At 38.3% G+C, this 6,513-nt stretch overlaps 1 long non-coding RNA gene across 1 annotated transcript; it reads left to right on the forward strand.

The window, feature by feature from the left end:
• Positions 1-160: 160 nt before the first annotated feature.
• On the forward strand, positions 161-3,880 carry LOC138800355 (uncharacterized). Its single transcript, XR_011364445.1, has 3 exons — positions 161-222; positions 1,675-1,734; positions 3,800-3,880. It is a non-coding gene; the product is annotated as an uncharacterized lncRNA (long non-coding RNA).
• Positions 3,881-6,513: the final 2,633 nt, after the last annotated feature.

A 6,513-nucleotide genomic window follows, 5' to 3' on the forward strand; every position in this document is an offset into this window, starting at 1 on the left:
GTGTGCTTGCATAATTTTTTAAAGCAGTATGTTTGGCTCAAAAATTTGTTAAAAAAAACGGCACCAGGGACTGGCGTACTGCTGCACAATTTTATTATTTTGCGCAACATGTTACCTACTAAAAATTATGACTTTATCTACAGAATTGCTTTGGGATGCGGTCTGCCTATCTGAATAATGAAAAGGACACTACTGTGACTCTGGGTCCAATTCATCATAGAGGTAAAGCTAAACAATAAAATAATTAGCAGAGTAAGGCTATGTTCACACAAAGTTTTTTCAGCTCTGTTTAAAATGACGTCTGTCATGTTGTGTCTAAAATAATGGATGTCATTTAGCTGTCTGGCCCCCCTTAGTGCAGGGACAGCTGCTGGTACATTATTCTAGTTTGGGGTTACTAATTGCTCTTTGGGTGTTACTTAATTGAAAAGTCTATTAAATTTAATAGTAAAAACAGAGAAAGAACGGTGGAAAAAGAAAAACTGTCTGTGAACTACTAATAAAAAACGTCCGTTGTTTGCAAAACATGTCTGAAAATAATCATCATGTTCATTATTTTGATGTCTGCAGAAAAAACGTCCGTTATGCAATGCATTGTGCGCATTGGACGTCTATCTTCCCATTGGCTTCAATGCATTGCCATTGCAGTCAGGTAAATGGTGGCAAAAACAGACATTTTTTAAAATATCAAAATCGGCTGTCTTTTCAATATTTTTGACGTTGTGTGAACATAGCCTAAGGGTGGGTTCACACATAGCGTATCTGCAGCGGATTTCACGGTTTGAGTTCGTAGCTAAATCTGCTGTGGATCCCTTCACTGTCACCTTCAATGCAATTACATACTGGCAGCAGAATTGTCATACTGCTGCTAAACATTGGTCTACTCTCTATTGACTGCAGCATGTAAAGGGTTAAACAGTTGGGCACTGAACCCTGTCTGTTCCCGGCTGTTGCACTAGGGTGTCAGGGATTGCAGTGACAGAGCCTCCTTGATCAGAGGATAAACTTTAATTTTATTACACTAGTTAAGGAGGCACTTACACATAAACAAACTGTTGACTGCAGCCCTTTTCTTCATACTAATGTAGCTCCTCCCCTTACCAACGCCTTCGGCTGGCTGAGTGGCGTTATATGCTGTTAAATGATGGCGTTATATGGAGGAGCATGTGACTTTTTAGCAAACTCACTTTCTGTTTTGAAGAGAAAACTGTGCAGCAAGCTCATCATTATCATCATATGCATGATAGCAATGAAAGATAACACCTGTATATAAATAACCCTGGTCACAGAGCATAGCGAGAAAATTCTCCCATAGAAGTCAATGAGTCACTGCTGTTGTGGCTTCTGTAAAACATGTTCCTATATGCTCACAACACGGCAGAACAAAATCTCAGGCAATATGGCTGCTCTCATAATAATGCATAAAAATGAAATACAAAATTTACAATGAAAACAAAAAACAAAAAAAGAACATGTTTATCTGGCTCTAATCAGTAAAAAATGTAGATAATACATTCCTTTAAAACTTAGGGCTCCTAGGGGAAAGGGAGTTGCCTATTGTTTGTAGTAATTTTTATCCCTCACATAATGCTGCTGAGAAATTATAAATAGTTTTGTCCAATTCCCTGCATGCACAAGCATAATCTTTATTTCTCATTTTTATTTAATATTTAGCAATACTAGCACCAATCCCAGAACCATTGCCTGCACCAGTACCCCTGTCCTCATGCTCAGGTGAGTTATGTATATACCAATTAACCATATGATGACTATGAGAAATTTTCATTTGGTTCATTTTTATAATCAACTAAGTGCATGTTCATAGTTTATCATTTACATGCAGTGTCTGGCGTGATAGTTAAAGGGGTTATCCAGCGCTACAAAAACATGGCCACTTTCCCCCTACTGTTGTCTCCAGTTTAGGTGAGGTTTTGAAACTCCGTTCTACTGAAGTAAATGGAGCTTAATTGCAAACCGCACCTGAACTGGAGACAACAGTAGGGGTAAAAGTGGCTATATTTTTGTAGCGCTGGATAACCCCTTTAAGAGAAATTTCTGAACTTGACAAAAATTGTCTCTGGTGGGTTTAGCTGTGGATGATGTCAGTGAAGAGAAGGGTTGGTTATGTTAAGGTGTCAAACACCTTCAATAGCTGTCGGTCGAATGACTGTGTAACCAAACATTTGTTATATGGGGAAGTAGCTTTGGTGGTGGCTTATCTCTGTTAGAACAAAAAGGTCAGGTAATGAAAATTTATCACGCCAGCTTTTGTCAGTGAGGACTCAGGAAGCCTCCATACACTATATACTGGTGGCAGGTTCAACTGATAGTAATATAAATACATGTTAGCCTTTTGATTTTCACTACCCAACCCGTCCTGGCTGTGGCTTACCCCTCATTATAGAAAACAGATGAATTTTCTGGCCATGCCAAATGTTCCTATACGTGAGCAGGTTTGTGAGAGATAACTGTTGGCTGATAGTTATTAACATGTTTGTCTACCTTATGTGACCACTAGTTCTGCATGTCTAGCTATATGTTTTGAAGCTATTAAAGGAATCTGCTATCTGTTTATCTGGGCACTGGTCCAATGGGGATCTGAACCAGACTCCTGTTTTCTCATAAATAGTCTAGGTGGTCAGCAGCAAGACGCTGGCTATTAGTTTAACCAATAGGCTAAGCTTTCCTGTTTGTTTCTCTGTGCTTTACTCTTACCTCTGCTTGTATCCACTATTCTGTTTGCCACCTGCCCTGACCTTTGGCTTGTTACCGTTTACCCGACTTGTCTGCCGACCTTGTACTTCTGCTGCCCGCCGTTACCAACACGGATTGTTAACCTTGGATTTATTGTGTTTGTTTGTGTGACGCTGTTCTGTGCTTCACCCTACTGAGTATAGGGACTGTCACCGTGGTTGTCCGCAGTCGCCTAGGACTGTCTTGTGGAAAGTAGGCAGAGAAAGTGGGCAGTGTCAGCTTAGGGCTCACTGTCCGTGTCTTGTCTGACTGCCTCCTGCCATACCTGACGCTGACGCCATCACTGCAGTTTTTGTGCCAAAACCAGAAGTGGATCCAAAAACAAATTGAAGTACAAGCCCTCCCTTTATATTTTTTTAAATTCCTTTTGAATCCACTTCAAAAACTGCAGTGACAGTTTTCCAAAAAAATGTGTGATTCCAGCATTATCAGTCTCTTAGAACTGTCACTAAGTATGGGTTGTGGGCAGAACCGGAAGAAATTGGATTCTGAAATTATACATAAGTGAGTTTACAGTAAAAATGAACCAAAGTGCTTCATTCTATCTGCAATCCACTCACCAGCCTGCTGCCTTTTAAAGTATGTGTAAAATGTGTAAACACCCACTCATGTCATATACGTACAGTTTCATACACATATAGTTTCACACCATTTCACACTATATATATGCTTCATCAGATTTAATTAATCAAAAACAAAACAAAAAAAATCTTTTTTTTTTTTTTTTACACTGGTCAGTAGCTGATGTGAAACATTTTTTGAATACTTGAAAAAGGCAGTGTTAGGCTATGTTCACACAACAGAACTGTAGTCAAAAAGTCAGACTTTTTTTTTTATAAATAACAGTTGCAAATATTGTTCATGATCATAATTTGTGCCTGCTTTAGAAAAAAAAAAAAGCCCTGGAGATTATTTTATCTAGAAACACATTGAAGGAACATATCTTTAGTGCACTTTTCTTGAATTGCACGGATATATAAATATATATGCTATTATTTTCTGGGATATTATGTTTAATTTTTTGTTATTTTTCTTTCTTTTTCAGGAGTTACTACATCTCTTGTCATTTTGATACTTGCTCTCTGTGTTCACCTGATGACTACTGAATAGTGGACAGTATTTACACTGCAAACTGCCAGCATTATAATAGTTTTTTTGTGAAAATCTACAAAGATGATTTTATTTCACTAAATGTAATTTGGAGATGATTAGTTAACACTTTATTGATATGTTGGTTAATAATAACAAAAACAATATTATGTACAGTATCAGAGATAGCATCATGTTAAAGTGTCACTGACATTCTAACTTTCAAAATCTAAATCAGCAAGTGATATAGTGATATAAAGCAAGTTTGCAATATACATTTATTTATTTATTTTTTTAGTTATCATGGAAAACACGGCACTTCCTGTTTTATTATTGTTTTTTTCTTAGACAACATGAAGTCCTGTGTATCCCAGGCCATCTGAGCGCTCACAGAGAGAAGGCAGTCATGTAATTGATGGACGCATTGAGCCGTGACTCTCTGAACTGGCCGGGACTTTGTGTGTTTAGTCTGTTTTTTTTTCCACCAGCACAAGTCAGAATAACAGCATGATAACAGGAAAAAAAAAAAAAATAATATATATATATATATATATATATATATATATATATATATATATATATAGCAGACTTGCTTTATATCACTTAATATCTACTGTTGATTTAGAATTTGAAAGTTTTAAGGACAGTGACACCTTAATCCAGGTATTATCAAGCTTGATGCCTAAAATAAAAGTAAAATTCTCTAGTGGATAATGGGATGAAAAAAACTAAATTTGGATTTGTCGGGTGGCTCAAATTAAATCAAAAGTGATCATCTTATTACTGGGTGAAGTTTCCTGTAAATAAACGAAGCAAATTAAAACCAATATTAAGAAAGGTATTTGGGTGTCCTTCTATTACATGTGTTATAGTTAAAATTTTTTATTTACGTTATCCTGCTGCAATAAACACAGAGAGGTTACAGTGGGTGTCTGAGTGGACACAACACACAACTAATCCTGTTCTGTGATGGCAAAAAAAACTCATAACACAGGGCTGTTACAGTGCATGCTAGTTTGGTATAGCAGTATGTGTGATGCAGCTTAGCTGGTGGTGGTCCCTTGCAGGGACACCAAGGTTCTATCAAAAGGAATCTGCACAAGGTGGAACGTTCTTGACCCCAGGGAACTCCACTGTAACAGTGTCCTGGCTGGTGGTATGTACAGTAGGTTTTTATACTAATGTGTGTGCAGTGTAGAACAAGACACCAGCACTCAAAGATGATTGCAGCATAAGGCTCACACAACGTTAGTAAATTATTAATCACGGCCGTTGTTGCCGATTTGCAACATGGTTGTGATTAATCCTTTACCACATTGTGCTGCATGCCAAGGGAATATACACATACTATACACTCCAGCCAGGACCCCTAGCGGCAGCACAAAAAAATGACTTGTCAGTTTTCTTGGGCTGCTATTCAATGAATAGCGGCCGCAGAAAGCCTGTCAGTGAGCACAATGGAGGGTGCGGCTCCGGCCGCATGCTCCATTGAGTGCAGTGGGGAATTCGGATGTGAGTGCGCACGGATGCGCCTGCATCCGAATTCAACTGCGGTGAAGATCATCCGTCCGTACTGCAGCCGGGATGATCTTCTCAGACGTATAACTTGTCAGGAACTGTCCAGTAGCTAGTAGCAAATACAATGGCAGCACTACAGGCTGTTTTTGATTCCTAGTTGCATGACTGGGAATTGCAATGTAGCCCCAACCGAAAATCCCCATAGAACCCACCGCTCACGGCTTTCCCGAGACTCCATCGACAGATGATGTTGATATAAGTGGCAGACATTATGGAAAATCACTGCCAGACCCCTTCTATTTGTCTTATCCCAACCTATTCACTGTCTATTTGAGATAAAGCAGAGAACCACAAACAAGCAGCAGCTATAGTTTTTACTGCCCGGTCCATATATTTGAATAGTTGTATGCAATACACAGGGAGAAAAAACTGCAAAGGGTTATTTACAACAGAAAAATTACTTCTATTTATATTAGTTGATAACTGCAGTTCTTGACACAAATATCATCAATACACAAATTTATAATCTATATTTTAATACAAATCTAATAAATATAATTATTGAGGTCACATGTAAAACAGGTTTAGCATGTCTTTATCCTTGCTATTGTTCTCTAAAAATTTTTTGCAGAGAATGCAGTTGTCTTAGCTACTCAGAATTTTGCCTCACGGCTATTCATCTAATATTTAAAGTTCACCACTTCCTCACTTACCTTACAGATCGGGTGAAGGTGTTGCTTGCTTAGACCGGCCATGATAGTATCCTTGATCTTATAAACATGCTCCTTATTTTTCTCATTTTGTTCCCATGCTTCTTTGGATATGGACATTTATCATCAGATACCACAACAGGTAAGTGAATTAAGTTTAGTTAAAGTAAGTTTATCTCACTGTTTTATATATAGAGGGAGAGGTGCTGACATCACAGGGGGGCCTGCAGATGATTGGACGGGAGCTGGGAATTATGGTTAATCCCTTTCTCCCTCCAAGTGACCCTCCAGACAGCATGTGTGGCAGCCATTTTTTTTTTTTTTTTTTGCAAATTTTCTCAACGAATGTGCAGGAATTTGCTTAGCACAGAACAAAACAAATTGATGGCCCAATTGGCAGAGAATTTGTATTCGCTTCACTCATCTCTACCTACAACTCTTC

The sequence above is a fragment of the Dendropsophus ebraccatus genome, chromosome 9 (assembly GCF_027789765.1).
Source record: "Dendropsophus ebraccatus isolate aDenEbr1 chromosome 9, aDenEbr1.pat, whole genome shotgun sequence".
Lineage (NCBI taxonomy): Eukaryota > Metazoa > Chordata > Amphibia > Anura > Hylidae > Dendropsophus > Dendropsophus ebraccatus.